Source organism: Epargyreus clarus, unplaced genomic scaffold (assembly GCF_041222505.1).
Source record: "Epargyreus clarus isolate Ecla_fem2 unplaced genomic scaffold, WU_Ecla_fem_2.2 ptg000014l, whole genome shotgun sequence".
Taxonomy (NCBI): Eukaryota; Metazoa; Arthropoda; class Insecta; order Lepidoptera; family Hesperiidae; genus Epargyreus; species Epargyreus clarus.
In genome coordinates this window covers 1957310-1975229 of record NW_027332222.1, presented here as the reverse complement: position 1 = coordinate 1975229, position 17920 = coordinate 1957310, and the positions used below count along the sequence as shown (strand labels likewise).

Below are 17920 nucleotides of genomic sequence, written 5' to 3'. Positions count from 1 at the left end.
TTACTTTATATTATCTCTGTTCTTTAGAATTGTTTAAGATGTATACACTATTCAAATAAAAGGTAATACTACTAAGTCATTCAGCCTAATAAATAATTCTGTTCCTGATTGTAAAATTCCAATTGTATTTGAAGTTTTGTATAGACGGCAGAAAAAATCATAGTTCGACTCCACGTGTATCACCGTTACATATGTTTCTGCCTTATAACAACATTTTTAAGTATTTTGGTTTGAAACATAAATAGACACTAGAAGCGAGACACTTTTATATAAGGCGTTGCAGCTTCTACCTCTTTAGTTACTTAAATTCTATTAAAAATATATTTCAGTTATACCAAAGACCCACTTTCTAATTTAACAATAGATATCATTATCTAATACTTTTCATTATTGAAACCTGTTTATTAAAAAGGGGAAAAATCATATGAATACTATAAAAAACCTCAATGTTCTTTCATCAAAAATATATTATTTAAATATATACTCCATATTATTATTAATGACTAAAAGAACAGCTGCATAAGCAATTCAATTTAATCCATTAGGCAATGCCTGTAAATAGGCAATGAAAACAAATTGATTGATTAATTGCACGATTAATTAAACAGACATTTAAAGCTTATCAAGCCGCTTTCGAATCAAAAGTTGTATGAAGCTGGGAAGTACGTTTTGTAGCCTGTATACATTTATCATACGAGTATTATCCTATATATTATAAAATATATGAATACCTTATATCAAATTTTATTAACATAGGTCATGAAAAGATTCAGAATCGTTTGTATTTATGTCATAAATTGATTGAAAATATTGTTTCAATACTAATATTGTTCTTAGCACCAAAATAAAAAAATCTCGATTATTTCTTTGATTTTACTTAAATGTTACTAGACTAGAAGATTAACATATAAATGAACGTCAAAATAAGACATTTTTTTAATAAAAAGATCAAAATTGCAACGTCTCAAAATTTTAATGTTCATTCACCACAACAATTTCCAGTTACAAGCACAGTTAAATCGAATAATGCTTTATCGTGTTGCAACAAAAGCCACTTTAATCAGGTCGCGTGAAATTCTATATAGGATAAATCTTGTATCTGCAATTCCGCAGACTTTTCATAAACAGAAAGAACAGCCTACGCTACTTGGAGGCGGAAACAGGTCGAGCACTAATTGTTGTTTTCCGCTTTGAATTGTACGAGCCAGTGCAATTACGGACTCTTGAACATTTTTTTCTAAGGCCAACAGCGCAGCTACGCATCCGTAGACGCGCTACGGTGTAGCGCTACGTGTTTCGTAGTACCACGGCGTAGAAAGTAGAATGCGTAGCGGATTGATATATTATGTATGTGTTGACGTATGATTTATTATGAGTAAGGATGGTTGGTTTTAAATGTGGTAATAACCTCGATGGTTTGTCTACGTAGGCTACAAAACATACATTTTTATGCTGTATAAATGCAGTGTGAAGTCATTGTTGTGGTAAAATTTACACAAGCCATGGTTACTTCATTGTCAGCATTAGAAATATGACAGTTACGGAATTGTTACCGTAAGTGAGGTTTATTATAAATGACAAAGAGCCTGCGTGCACATTTATTACACCAATATTTTTAAAAAGATTCCGCTAAAATCTTATAATATTTCGGATTACGTTGACATTTATCAAAGCGACATAAAAAGAAAAATAAAATGCGAATAGGGAATTTTGGGAGAGAGATATATGTTCGAGAAAAGTCGTTTTGTGGTCCAGAAATATTTTGCGTTTTATGGTCCAGAAATATTTTGCGAAAACGACATTCTTCCTTTAAATCTAAACCTTATGCCTTTGCATATCATACATGTGTGTAGCCATCGTAGCAGATGTGTAGTCTAATGTTGAATGGTTACACACTAGTTTATGACTTCTGTATTTTCAATAAATTACTTGAATATCTTACACACAGATTTTCACACTAACGCATCACGCAAAAAATATAGAAATAAATTTAATGCCCGATCGTGTATCACCATAAACTGGGAAATCTCGTTTCCCAGTGAAAATTCCGACCCAGATAGTAATCTGGGTTATTTTTAAATCGTAAAATCAACTGTCCTCTCGGGAAGTTGAAATGCAACGAACCTTTTTCAGGGTTTAAATATATGGATATGTATTTACGGTCATGGAATATGTATGTCACAATGATGATTTTCAATATGAATTCTGCAGTGACAGTTGTTCGAAGCTGAAATATTAATCGGAATACGTTATTGTAGCTTAAAATGAGAATATGTTTTTGTGAGGATATGCGTATGGATAAAGTTTAATCCGAGTGTAAATTGCAAGTAATTTTGGAATAATATTTTGATTAAACCATGTAGTATTCGAGAATATTGATATTTGTAAACCATTACTAAATAATAAAAGTCAGAGTTCAAGAGTATTCAGTTTTTATCTCTCAGCGCATTATTGTGTGGTTTTAATGTGGCATCCGCGGATTTTTAGTGTAATCCTATTTAATAACTACTTTGTATTCATTCAGTAACGGTTATTGTAGTTTCTTTATACAACCAATAAAACAATACTTTTGCTTTATTTCGGACATTTTTGTTTAACTTTTACCATGGTTAATAACTCCACGCTTCAATTGACAAGATACATAAAATTGTTAACAAAAGCCACAATCAAATTTCAATTGTAATGTTATTCACGTTCAGACCTAAAAATAAACTTCAAATGAATGAAGGTGGTAGAACTCTTTGTGGTTCGACTCCGGCGGCACCATCGCCACACCTTTTTCTACATAATAACAGCAGTGTTAGGCGCTGCTGTGTTCCAGTTTGAAGGGTGTGGTAATGGAGACAGACTTTTCCGAGGCGTTCTAGCTTAGTCCTCAGGAGAAGCGGCGCATCTGTGGCCGACCTCAGGTAGGAATATTTAATCCTATCTGGGGTTGATTACATATGTCTATGGGTGGCATTAGCCACTTACCATCAGGTGGACTGCATGCTCGTCTGCTACTCCTATATTATAAAAAAACCAAAACTTCAGCCCTAACTAAATATAATAGTATTTAGCTTATATCGTATAAGTTATCTGATAGATTGCTTACAATTGTTCCAGGATTAAAGGAGGTATACAAGTAATTATATTTGGAGATTAGTTACTCGAGCACTCGAGCCAGTTGTTGGTCTAACTGGACCCTAATAAGTTATGATAGCATGAATACAAACATATTAGAATTAGAGATGGGTTAGAGATGGGCCCCCTGGTTAGTAATTTGATGAACCGACTAATGATCAAACGTTTTAGGTTTTTAGAATAGCTGGCAATGCCCTGGTCGGTAATTTAAAAACTAATTAGTCAGCTAGTCAGCAAAAACCGTAGTCGACCTATTTTCGTTTTATAGCTATTTAAAAATAAGCTTCTGTATATCTGTGACTGAAAAACTGAAAAAATAAGATGGATTGACTTTTTTACACGACTTTTCATTCTATATGGGAGTATTTTATACACTTTTAATCCGAAGTTTCCCCGGGAATCACATCAAAAAGTTGGCCGGATTAGCTAGTTATAATATAACGGCAGAGTCATAACCGGAAGATCGCAATCATAAAACAAAACCTTAGTAAGAAAACCTATTTCAAAGTAAATTATTGTAGTGTGTACTTAATTAAAATGGCTACTTAAATGACTTCACACTGTGTAACGTGACTGTTTAAATATAGTAATTAATTCAAAGGTATATAAACATATTTTTTCTCGCTCAGTTGTAAAACATTGATTTGGTATGATATCATTTGGTAACGCTGTATATATATTTTTTTATATAATATAGGAGTAGCAGACGACCATGCAGTCCACCTGATGGTAAGTGGCTACTGCCGCCCACGGACATCTGTAATCAACCCCAGATAGGATTAGATATTCCTACCTGAGGTCGGTCACAGATGCGCTGCTACCCCTGAGGACTAAGCTGGATCGCCTCGGAATAGTATGTCTCCCTTACCACACCCTTCAAAAAACACAGCAGCGCATAACACTACTGTTATTAGGCAGATATAGGTGTGGCGGGGGTGCCGCCGGAGTCGAACCACAAAGGGTTCTACCACCTTAAAAATATATTGTATAGATTTATGTTGTGCTATGGTATGTTAAAGAGATACTCATTAAGACAAATGTTATGTTAATGTTAATGTTTTAAATATTTTTGCCTTATGAACTTAACCTGAACAAACGAGTTTTTAAATTTTTTTAATTTCTTCTTGAATAAATAAAATCTGGTACCTTTTACGTGTCCTTATAGATAATGGAGTGGATGGAATGGGGTCATTAATTTTAATTATTTATTTAGTTTGGCCCTCGCCGGCCGGCTTCCATCAATCCGCATTGAAATAGCGTAGAGTATACAGACTTTTAGATTTGTGGGAAGATCCGCGCCCAAAAGTATGACATAAAAGGTGTTTCGATGCTTTAGATGCTGGAAACTCACATATTTTCATTGTAAATGAAAAAATCCACCAAGTAATTCAAGTACACACGATGACACAAGAAAATAGTAAACTTTGCCCATCCTTATGTATAAATTAGTAGTAGTCTTTCATATAACTGGACACTGGTGCCAACCCATTAACGTATCATTGCCTCGCCCTGTTAGGTACGTGGAGCATTTTACACCACGCTGCTCCAGTTACTAAGAAAAAAGAAAAACAGAAGAAGACACGGTGACCTAAATTAGTAGCTGTGGATATTTCACTTGCGACATTTTCTAGATTATAAAAAAATCTTTACTAAAAATCTTATAGAGTACAAAGTATACCATAGATAAAATATTCTTAATGTCACTTTCACGTTATTATTTAATAATTTCTGAGCATTTAGCATCGAATAAATTAATAATAAACACTCGTCTCTTACAGTCTATTCTAGAAAAAAAATCCATATTATTAGTGCACTTAAGACCCTTCAATATAAATATTGTAAAAACATGTTTAATAAGGTATATGTATAATCTATTTCTGTTGGAGATTCGATAAATAATATGTAACAGCTTGTACTAGAAAAGTTATGTAAATTAGATCGAAAATTAATCACTTTTTACGTTTAAAAATCCCATTTACCCTAGGGTATGCTGTATAGATGAAAACGAACTGTAAATAAACAATTTATGACATCGACCCCATTCCTAACCTTATCCCAAAACATATCAATCTCTTTACATCGACATACTTACATTGCATGTAACTCCCAACGAGAATAATCACACTCACAACACTATAATGGTACAACGGTACAACTTGATCACCACTGGTATAACCACTACACTACGATCCGATTCCAAATTCAAAATTCAAAATTTGGACGCGCCGTCGCGTTCGCCGGCGTTGGCCACACTGAACTGTGTAGGCCCGGCCGTGTGTCTCTCTATATCCGTTCCGTTCGCACGTATGAAAGTTTGTACTGTGATATCGTGTCTCTCGCTCGCACGCTGAAAGCTCTGAGAGTACTCGTATACGTATAGGTCAATATGAACCTTCTCGGGCTGGAGGCTGCAGTTAGGGTGTCCATGTCTGTACTATTGAGCCACGGAGCGTGCTTTTAATTAGTCTTTATTGCTCTGTGTTTTTGGTTCTCTGAGCAGAGTTGCCAAGATGCAAGTGCTTACTTAAAATATCACTTAAATGTTATCAAGGAATTTAAAAATGTTATTTACGAGTACCACTATCGTAAAAATAAAATAATAGTGGCGCGGAAGTCAAGAGTGAAGTATATAAAAGTTTGGAACAGAATATCGCATTTAAATGATATATTCTGGATAACATTTACATTCTTTGTTTTTAAGTAAAGTATTATATCTATTATTTAAATTAATAATATGTATGTTATACATGTTTCCGTATAATTTTCCATGTTGATATAATTTCTCTTATTTAATACGCTCCAAGGAACAAGAAGGAATGCTTCTCAAGCATTTTTACAAACATAATAATTTTCAATGTAAACAAGAACTGTCCTAATATAAAACACTAGTAGGTAGCCCTACTCAACCCGCTTCGTGCTGCCCCAGCGCGCATGCGCAGTTCACAGGCCTCCAACACACGTCACACACGACAATTAATTATTTGAAACTCCACCATTTAAAATGTTTGTTGTTTTGGTAATAAAATAAAAGGGTGATTATGAATTAATTCGCATTTACGGGTTTATTATTTTTCGGAATGATGTGGTAACTCGATAAAACTGTGTTAAGTTGTCCAACTTGTAATTTAGGAAGATAGAACTTTGAGCCTGGATTAATTGTTTTTCTAAGCCTATTTCGCGTTCTGGGAAGGACAGTGTTTAGCGTACCGGTTTGCAGACGATTACGGGTTAGATTTTCGTTAAACTTGTTGTTTAATTTATACAATTACAAATTTGTTATTTGTCAGTGCCAAATTGTGTACATACATGTATTCCTAGTGTAGAAACCATGCAAAGCGTCATTTATTTACTGTTTAATAGTGCTTATTTCCACATTAGTAAAAATATTTATATGTACCGATACTTTTACTGTACCGATTTTAAGTCAGCAACACACACACACACACAACTCAGTATAATAGTTTTCACGAAAACTCAGTATAAAAGTTTTAACGATGTTTTATATTTTCGCCTAAAATTATTTTTAACTTATTTTACATGCATACTTTAAAGCGCTTTTCTGGGAATCTACTTAATACTCCAGATTTTGTTTTTTGTATGAACATAGCAGAAGTGCCACTTATGTCGCTATTCAGCTTGTATACCGGATTAAATTGTAGACGAGAAATGCCCACGTATTATTACAATAGAAATTTTGGCGTAATTTTAATTAAATTTGGTATGATTTTTGCGTTTCTATTTAGTTTTCAGGTAAGGCCGATCTCATCTTTTCAGGCTTATCAGATGTCCATGTGTGGCGAAAATCACTCACACAATCTTAAGATCATATTTAAGTAATTAATTATTGTATGCTTAATTCCTAAGTAACAAAAAAATATGATATTTTGTGTAGTTTAAATATCGCTAATGGGTAAATAATATGAATGAATAACCTTTTTCCTTGCAGAATAAAATACATGATCAGCAAACTGGAAGTGTGGTTGACATAATCCAATCGAACCAAAGATTACTCAGTACAAAACTATAAAAAAGTAGGCAATAAAAAATATGTTGTCCCTACTCCAGCCTTAGTCATATCCTCATTGTACTAATTGTCCCGTTTCCGACCACAAACATGCAGCCTCTACTCAATCCGTCAACGCATGCGCACAACTGGGCCGAACGCACACAACAATTAATTATTTGAAATACCTGCTACAGTGAAGGTGATTATTCAAGCTTTTTGCCACTAATAAACAACATGATTAAGTGTTTGTATAACTTGTTTCAATAAAGATTGTAATACAATAGCGGCATTTGCCTCTCGCTTGTTTTGTATAGCGTGAGAATTATATAGAAAATCTGACATTTTGTAAATATTTTTTATTGAAACAACTAATACACAGTAATATGACATAACATTGAAATTTAGATTGGAGGACGTATTCAAATGATGAAGAAACTATAGCAATATTACAAGGATTGTTTACACTATTTTTTTGTAATATAAGAGGAGCAGACGAGCATGCTGTCCACCTGATGGTAAGTGGCAACTGCACCCCATGGACATCTGTAATCAACCCCGGATAGATAAGATATTCCTACCTGAGATCGGCCACAGATGTGCCGCTACCCCTGAGGACTAAGCTGGAACGCCTCGGAAAAGTCTGTCTCCCTTACCACACCCTTCAAACCGGAACACAGCAGCTCCTAACACTGCTGTTATTAGGTAGAAATAGGTGTGGCGGTGGTACCGCCGGAGTCGAACCACAAAGGGTTCAACCACCTTCAAATATTTATCAATAAAAATATAATTTTAATTTATATGATTTATATAATATCTTAAAATATTTTTCGTATTTATATTTATCTCAACACAAACGTGCTGTGGTGCTGTCAAAATTGTATAATAGAAAAAATATTTTTTTTCCTCAACGGGTAAGGTCTGACATCAATGTCTGTTAATTGTATCCAAAGAAATTCCACGGGCCTTAATATTAAAAATATATTTCATGGGAATTTTGTAAGAGTCTAATTAGGAAAAGATTTCACAAAACGAATGAGCATTGTCTTGCGTTTTATTTGAAGAGGCTTAACGTAATTTGAAAGCTTTCCGGACTTTTGTTACGGATTTGCGTTCTGCGGGGTTTTGTTTTGTTAATAAACACTGAGACATTTCTATTCGGTTTCAACCAACCCTTAATACTTGGTCCTTAGTAGCTGAGAACATAGAATCGTACGGAACTTATTATCACCAGTAAATGTAGTACAACCCTTTGTGGTTCAACTCTAGAGGCGCCACCGCTACGCCTATTTCTGCCTAATAACAGTAGTATTAGGCGTTGCTGTTTTGCATTTTGAACAGTTTGGTAAAACATACTTATCCAAGGCATCAGTGTGTCTATAGCCAACCGCAGGTAGAAATATAATCTTATCTGGGTTTGATTACAGACGTGCATGAGCGGCAACAGTCATTTAACATCAGGTGGACTGCATTCTCATTTGCAACTTCAATCTTATAAAAAAATCGGATGTACAAATAAAAATGTGGTACCGACAGGATACTAATGTAATTGTTATTAGCATAACATTAAAATGCTTTTAAGTACAATGCTCTTATTTTTTATCCTAATACAAATTATCTGAATTTGTAAGCATATTAACGTACAGATATGCTGTTTCACTCCACATAACTCCAAAAAGAATAATAAAACCGTCACTTTCTGACAACCTACTGAAATTTTCACAGACATTTTGTGCTAAAAAGAAAGTCGAAACACAGCATTGATTTTAGCAAAACAATATCTCGCGGAGATAAAAGAAATATACGCGCAAATATTTACTAAAGACAGCAAGGAAAGGTGTGATAATGTGCCGGATTCGAGCATACAATTCTCGGATTTAGAAAATTGAATTACGGCTTATTTTTGTGTACACGAACATAGCACGTTGGGACTTATATTCCGTGACGTATTACTATAAAATATTGAAAGCAAACGCGTTTTATAGCTGCGAACGCAACTGTGACTTAGTTCATTGCTGTTACAATGTAGTGTAAGCGTAAGGTATACCACACTTGTCCGTGTATCTAGGGATCAGAATAGAGCTTGCCCGTATGCCATAAGAGGCGATTTGAAGGGGGCTTTGCCCAGCCAGCTAGTCAGGGAAGGCTTACGGTATGTGTGGCTATATAGCGTCATTTGAAGATGTGGAAAGAATACAAGTCCTTTCGCGATTACAACCCGAATTGGTCACCGCGCTCAGAGGATTCCAGTTATGTTTCGTTGGAGATCCGGGAGTCCTCAATGTAGCGATAAAATGACCACCGAGATGGTTTAAGTGCGGTAAAAATTCTACATGAGCCGATGTCTGTCCTAAAGGAGTGTGGTAGCTTTTTCCTCCCGTCACTAATAAACATTTTTAACAAAAAAATAAAACCGACTTCTATGTCAATACAAAGTAAAAAATAATTCAAATAAATGTTGGTTTAGTATAGTAATTCTGAAGTCGGCGCTCAATATATTTCGTTGGATAACGGCGTAAACAGCATGTCCAATATAAGTCCATCAAAAAGTATGCTACATCGGCATACAAAATTGGCAACGCGTAAATTTATGGCGTATTCTGTATATTTCAACACACGTAAAGATCCTAACTTGTCTTGCTTGAGTAAATAGTGTGTAGGCAGCTGGCGTACTCAATCGAAAGTTGATATATGAAATACATTTTGTTAGTTTGTGAATTTCATGTTATCGGATATACTAGTACATATTAGATAATTATATGTAATAATTTATATTGTTAGGAACGTCAATAGAAGATCGAAAATTTAATTGTCAAATGAGGGTATTAACTAAAAATGGGCGTATAAAAAGGCACTGTAGATCGCCTTCTGGGTAGTTATTTTCTGATTATTGTAAAGAACGTTACTCTGCCACTTTTGTTGTCGAATCTATCATTTTTAAGCTTACTTGTTATATTGTTAACTTAGTAAAGTAAAATTATGAAGTAAAATGTTCTCAGTTTATAAACGTTGTTTTTAAATATTTTCCTGACTAGTTTTCCTGATAATATTTTATATTCATTTAGTATAACAGTACACATAAGTGAGATTATTATGCCCGCGGTTAGTAAATTCATAAATTGTTGTTGTAACTCAAGCTATCTCTTATTTTTTTATTTATGTAATTTTCCTTAGGGTTCACCATTGTTATTGTTTTTACAAGATCTTAAAGTATTCCGGGATACAAGTTATCCATTATTACTCTCACTAATATTTTTATCCCTGTAGGAAAAATAATGTAATATGTTATAAATTTTCAAAATAAGTACGAGTTGAGAGTATAAGGTTATTGTTTTATAATATCAAGCTATAGTACTCCCTTCCTTCTCATTATATCGAAAGGAAAGATCTAATAGGTCTACCTAAACAATATCACGCACTTTTCTGCGAAATTATTTATTACTAACTGACCCGGCAAATTTTGTATCGCCTCAAAATCTATTTATCAAATATATTTCATGTAAAATATAGCCTATATTACTCGTGGATAATGTAGCTTTCGAATGGTGAAAGAATTTTTAAAATTGGTCCAGTAGTTTTTGAGCCTATTCATCACAACCAAACAAAGTTTTCCTCTTTATAATATTAGTGTAGACAACGCCCACTTAGATAATATTATACTAACAAGTGTAATGACTACGTATAAAAAACTTGTCCAAAAACAGAAAGTATAGAGGCTCCGGTAATGTCCAGAAGTGTACCTGTTAGACCCAACTGAACAGATTGTTGAAAGATTTTAAAGTGACATAAGTATAAACGCAAAGTTACATACGAAATTCTAACAGGCGGTAACTTTGTCAAAATTGCTCAGAACCTCTGAAAATATTGAAGAACCTTGATATTTTCGTCCAGTACCCTTACCATGAGTTTTTACGTTTTCACAAATATGACTGTTTTGGTATTTGTTTACGTATTTGTCCATACAAATTCCAATCAGCGCCCCTAGCTGCTTGTATCAGAACTATAGTGTCAGTAACGTAACATTAAATGTCTAAATTGACAAATGGCGCTTTATATTTTGTCTCTCTTTTTTGCGAACATGTGAGGTAGACAAAAAGACTTGAACACTTACTTATTGTTACGTTTACTCAGTCTATTAAGCAAACGGAACAGAATAATGGATTGCGTAAACGTAACGTAAAATTGTGGGATGTTTTGAAAACTCATGGTAAGGGTACATAATGTTTATTATTACGGACACCCGGCTTCCCATACTAATTTCCGTATCGAGACCGTATCGATCCGATGTCACAACCGCGGGCGGGTGCCCAAATAATATTTAAATATTCAGTGCTGTCGATATTTTACATGGACTCCGAGTATAATATTTATAACAGCCTTTAACGCACATAAATAGTTGTTTCATATTTCAGTAATAGTTGTCAATGATTGATTTTATTACTATTTACAGCTACAACGAATAGTTTTTGTATATATTATGGTCATAATCTAAACAGATCCTTCGACTAGCATTTATCATTTTTCCATTACAACTTAACTTTCTACTTATAATACAGGGGCTTCAGGTCTCACCAAAGTGTGTTGGATGCAATAAAACCTTTGTTGTATTGAAGGTGGTAGAACCCTTTGTGGTTCGACTCCGGCGGCACCATCGCCACACCTATTTCTGCCTAATAACAGCAGTGTTAGACGTTGCTGTGTTCCGTTTTGAAGGATGTGGTAAGGGAGTAATACTTTTCCGAGGCGTTCCAGCTTAGTCCTCAGGGGTAACGGCGCATCTGTGGCCGACTTCAGGTAGGAATATCTAATCCTATCTGGGGTTAATTACAGATTTCCATGGGCGGCAGTACCATCACTTACCATCAGGTGGACTGCATGCTCGTTCACTACTCAAATATTATAAAAAAACACACACACTTTGCTTTACATGAAGATCAAAGTACATAAATGTTATAACGGAAAGAAAACTCTTTTGTACTTTTTTTTAAACTCATATAGTGCCGAGAACCCTTGCAAAGGAATGAACAAATCTTCTATTGTAAAAATTTGGTTAAAATTTGCAAAAAGATTGGCATTGCAGAGGGTAATGTTTTTCAAGCGCATGTATATTCTTTGACATACCCTACAGCCCAAATAGCTTGACCCATTTTAACATAATATGAGATTTTTAAAATTATACTTGTAAGCAATTAGGTTTTTTGTTTTAATAATATTTCTCCAGATTCATTATGTCAAAACAAAAATAAGTATTCTTAAACCCTAACTTCTTTAATACTTCCACGTTAAGCGCTAGGAAAATAGTGTCAGTAGGTACCTATTTGAACCCTTGCCGCATGCCGGGGCTCCATTCAATTTCGCGAGATTTTGGAGCGCGACCCAAAATCTTACTGCCCGCTACGGCACGTGATGTTCCTGTTAAGTGTAAATGATTTGAATATTTTCAAGAAACCATATTAAATACGGTATTGCAGATGAGGTGGTAGAGATTCGTCATTTATCGTTAAAAATAGACCTTTTGGATTTTTATGTAAGCGATGATGAAAGTTTTACTGATGTTACTGACTAAAAATGAGATGAGAAGTTTTTCTTTGTAAGCCGTAAGTGAATTGTAGTGATGAAAATAAAGTAACGAATTATGTATGATCAAAATGTGTTAAATTTTATTTATCATTTCAAATAAAATCGTTTAAAGAATAAGCAATAACTGGTCGTATACGTTCATTTTACAAGTAACAGAGGAAACAAATAAAAATCTTCACAAGAAATAGCACTGACCACATTTAAGCAAATACTACGTTTGGACGGGACTACCTGTATACCCTTATTGCTAGGTTATAATATGTTTGTTACAAGCTAACAATATCAATGGCCCAATGGAAATTGCTCGCTCTTGAATTATAAGGAATAGAATTATTATGTGAATAATATCAACCCAATAGTGCAACGTATTTGCAGATAAGGGAACTAGATTTTTTAATTTAGTCCACTACTAATATTAGTGTTACCGACATTACAAAAAAATAAAGGAACAATACGGTTATAAAAGGCCAAACGAATGCCTCCTAAGAAAGCAGAAAAAATGACGATTATCTTTACCTTAACAATTGTAACACAACACAAATAACATTATTGTATCAACACATTGTGTTTGTGAAACAATAACTAATTTGTAATTATGAAGTCTCCGGATTTTGGATATACAAATCATCCTCACGCATCAAGTTTTTGAACTGAACTCTATTCCCTTCGTATTAAAAAATATTTTTCTTCGAAACTTTGAGGTGCTCAGGCTGTTTTGATTTGACAAATTCGTTATCAAAGCCGATGAGTGTAATAAAGAGAAATGTCAACGGTTCCAAACTTTTACAGTACAAATGTCAAGTTGTCTCGTCAAATGATGCTTAGGCAATTTCGTTTACTAGTCTAGCTTTGTCTTATTTGAATAAGGATAGGATCAGATAGACAACTCTTATCAAATGGACAAATATATGCTTAACATTATAATGTTACAGCATCATGCTAGGACATGTTGTACCTATTACTTGAGCCATTTGAGCCATAGACTAAACATACTTATGTCTGATATATGTCTTAATAAGTCTTCTTATAGCCTATAAGTCAAAAATCGTTATAAAGCCGTTGTATGTCAATGGTGTCTCGTAGCTCGATTTCCTGTACCTTAGAAGCCATTAGAATCTAAAAATTACACAAGTAGCAGAAGTACAATCATTATAATCTTAGAAGCCATTCGCACCAAAAAATTACATACAGAAGTATAATCATTACAGACAGAAACAGAAAAGCTTTTCCTTGATAAATATTAAATATTCCCTATATATAGTAAAATATAGTAATAAAAACTAATTGCTGAATAATGTAATGTCTTAAATTGATTTATTAGGAAAAATACAATGATTTAAAAAGTTAAAAACCAAATTATTGACTTGGCCTTTTACTCATTCGTAGTAGAACAAGTAAACTTAAAGGCCAAGTCAGAATAAGCTTCCAAGCGATATTATGAGTACTGAATACAAATAAGATGTTATCGGAGCACCCGTATTGGTGAGTTCAAGTTGGATTTTCTTGGATTTTAAAATTTAGGACTTTAACTACTATATCTTCTGGATCAAGAAGCTCGCTTTAAGCATGTGCAATGAAGTGTAATATTTTCTTGGATTTTGCGATTATGTTAAACTGACTTAACTGGGCTATTGGGCTTATTTGCACACGTAAGGAGTTTTTTGCGCCGCTTCTTCTCCATAGCGAAACACCTTCCGAAGCGGTGGTAGTTTGGTGACTTTCAAAAAGTATACTATATGAATCAATTTTGAATAAATGAGATTTGAATTTAAATATAACAAATATATTCCGTAATAATAATTTAGTCGTGATGTATGATTTAAGCGTAATGTTTATAGTCGTTAATAAATTCTAGCTCAATCTATAAACATTTAAAGAATTACTCTAAATGCTGTCTTTCAACTTTCCTTACCGTGAGTAATATTTACATTTATAAATGAAACGTAAATGGAATAATAGGCTAAACAACCAAAAAGTGCAAATATAAGAATAATATTGCCTCACCTGCCAATAATATACACTTTGACAACCCATTTGGTGGAGCGGTCACCATGACGGTGAAACACGCAATGGGTTTGAGATTCAGCCTCCGGCCATACATAAATTTAGATTTCTGTTTCCATGGCGCCCTCGACATAAGAAAAAAATCTATTATGAAGCTATGAATTTAAAAAAGCGTTCTTTATTCTACCTTCTGTTAGCCTTTGCGGTTCAACAAACTCAAAATTAAATCCCCTAGCCTCATAAACATAATTTTTGTAATCCTAATTATCACTTCCATTTACCCGCCATAAAAATAATAACTGAAAACCTTGTAATTTGTATGTAACATGAGGATATCATTATATTCCACTCCGAATTTTCAAAAGGGTTTTCACATCGTAATGGATGTTGTTCAATTCTGTCCCTTAAAAACATAACGTTGTGAGTCCATGCGCTGTTCCTCTGCATTACTTTGCGCCATTATCCCGCGACGCTTGAGTGTGTAATAAAGACTGTTCGGTTGTAATTTTATCTCTTTGCAATGTTTTGTACAAATTTCTCAATATACTAGGAGAAAGTACATAGATGTAAATGGAAGACTTTAAGCGAGTTTAGCTTGTTGTTCAACTGGACTTATTTTTTTATTTGGGTAGTCTTTTCGCCATTTTTGTATTCTCTATTATTATTGTCATTTACCTGACATTAAAATGCAATGTAATCTCTAAATAAGAACATGTACGAGTATTATGATAAGGTAATTAAATGTCTCTGGGAAGGTAAAGAGAACCTTTCAAATTGTAATGTATGTCATTAAATTCTGTCCTTTTAAAACATAATGTAGGTATATATGCTCGCTGTTCCTCTGCGATTACTTCACGCTATTATCCCGCGACGCTCGAGTGTGTTATAAAGACTGTTCTGTTGGTATTTTCTCTCTTTGAAAAGTTTTGTAATCTCTAAATGTGTTTATATTCTGAAAAAATGTAAATCCAAACTTTTAAGCATTAACTATGCTAAAACATGCTTAAATTGCTTGCTTGGATTTTTGTTTTTTTTTTTAACAGGACTTAAATCAATTATTTATGTAGTATTTTTCGCAAATTTTGTGTTCTCTATTATTTTTGTCATTTACTTGATATAAAAACACAACCCTTAAATAAGTATGTAATATGATTTTGTAATTAAATTCCTCTCGGAAGGTGCAGAGAAGCTTTCAAATTGTAATGTATGTCATTCAATTCTGTCCTTTTAAAACATAATGTAAGTCTATATGCTCGCTGTTCCTCTGCGATTACTTCACGCCATTATCCCGCGACGCTTGAGTGTGTAATAAAGACTGTTCGGTTGTAATTTTATCTCTTTGCAATGTTTTGTAAACTCAAAATGTCTTAATACTCTGAAACAAGACAGTTTAAATTCAAGAATTTAGACTTTTTGTTTATTCTATAGAACATTTTTTTCCATTCTAAAAGTTTTCATAATGGAAGTAGGTGGACGCACGCCCATGCGTCTAGATTATTGGCATTTACTGTAGTATATAAAATACAATTCCAAACCGTACAAAATGAAAATGTCACACGAGGATATAATTAAATTCCCGTCGGAAGGTACAAAAAGGCTTCAAACTGTAATGTTACTTAATTCTTTCATTTAAAATGATAATGTTGTAAGTCTATACGCTCGCTGTTCCTCTGCAATTATTTCACGCCATTATCCCGCGACGCTCGAGTGTGTAATAAAGACTGTTCTGTGTAATATTTTGTTCATACTTTTAACATTTTGTGTATTGTGTTGTTGTGTATATCAGTAACAATATTATGGATTACAGATATTACAGATATAACAAATATTAAGGTAAATGAACGATTAACTTGACTGCGATGTAATTGTAATGTAATTTATGAGTAATTTAAAACTCATCAATTTGATGCTCATCAGCTGTAATGTATCATTAAATGGATCTTCGTGAAAATAATCGTAAATAAATATAGGCACTTTTTAAGCACAAATACTATTTTAATAATAAGATCCTTGATTATACATATACAAATAATTAAATGTATACATGTAGAAGTATATAAATAGTAATAAATTTACATACAGAAGGCAATGTCTGCCGTGATCTGTGTAACGCCTACAATATCCGCTGTTGAAAGCTTCACGAGTACTTCGCGTTAATGCAGCGAGTAACACTCGAGTGTAATAAAGACACGCTGCGATGTGGATTATGAAATATAAAAGAAAAGTAAGCGTGTAAGTAGCTAGATACGAGAAAATAAAGATAAAAGTAAGGGAAGATAAAATTATCTAACAATAACTTGGAACATTGTTTATATTTTATGAAGTCTCATAGTAATTCTTGTATCTATAAGTAGCGACATAAGCTAAAATATGTTTATTGATTAATCTTAAGGATAAATTAATTTTATACGTTTGTGTATTTTTGGCATCTTAAAAATTGAAAGGTCTAACACATAAATTATAAGTCTTGGCACAAAATTTATTTATGAATCTTTGTTTTATACATACATGTATATATATCTATACGAGTATGTATATGTACATTTGTTTTTAATAAACCACTCATTGAAATTAATTGAAATCATTGATTGTGCAATTATGTTAATTTAAAATTAATATAACTGGCAAGTGACGTGGTTACAATATTTACTTGTTTGTATTATTTCGCTGTGCGGAATATTTAAAAGATATTTTAACAACCAGATACTTTACAAGATATTTCATGAAAATCTCTATATAAGTACTCATTTATTATAATTATATTAAGTAATTAATAAAGTAGCTAAATAGTTGGATGGTTTCTTCAAAATATTTCGATTTTCAGATATTTCGTTATGTATTAATAAATGTTAACTTTCCCACCTTAACGTGAGAAAAAAGGACGAAACATTTCCCTAAGCCCACAAAGTGCTTACAAATGAGAGAATAATTTAAAATCCCCAAACAATACATTCAGGCACATTCAAATTTCAGCACGAAGCCCAGACGGTAGCAACATCTAAATTATTTTGGAGCTTGAGCCAAATTTAATTGGAGCAACTGATATTGCAGTTTAATATAAATTAATTCACGTTCCGTGCTTCCCGATAACACGGCCATTTTAACCGAGTTCATTAAATTGTATTAATAATAATCGTTAAATGATCGTGGATACCGTACATGTGGGATTCCTACTGCGATTATGCAAACAGAAGAGAATCGGAGTAATTG

At 33.4% G+C, this 17920-nt stretch overlaps 1 protein-coding gene across 1 annotated transcript in view; it reads right to left on the bottom strand.

Annotated features, from left to right (window-relative positions):
• Positions 1-5375, bottom strand: part of LOC140747154 (neuroligin-4, X-linked) — a 114012-nt gene extending 108637 nt beyond the window's left edge. Inside the window, exon 1 of the mRNA XM_073079429.1 lies at positions 5216-5375. The gene's annotated coding sequence lies outside the window, so the exon portion shown is untranslated. The remainder of the gene's footprint in view (positions 1-5215) is intronic.
• Between the last annotated feature and the right edge of the window lie 12545 nt (positions 5376-17920).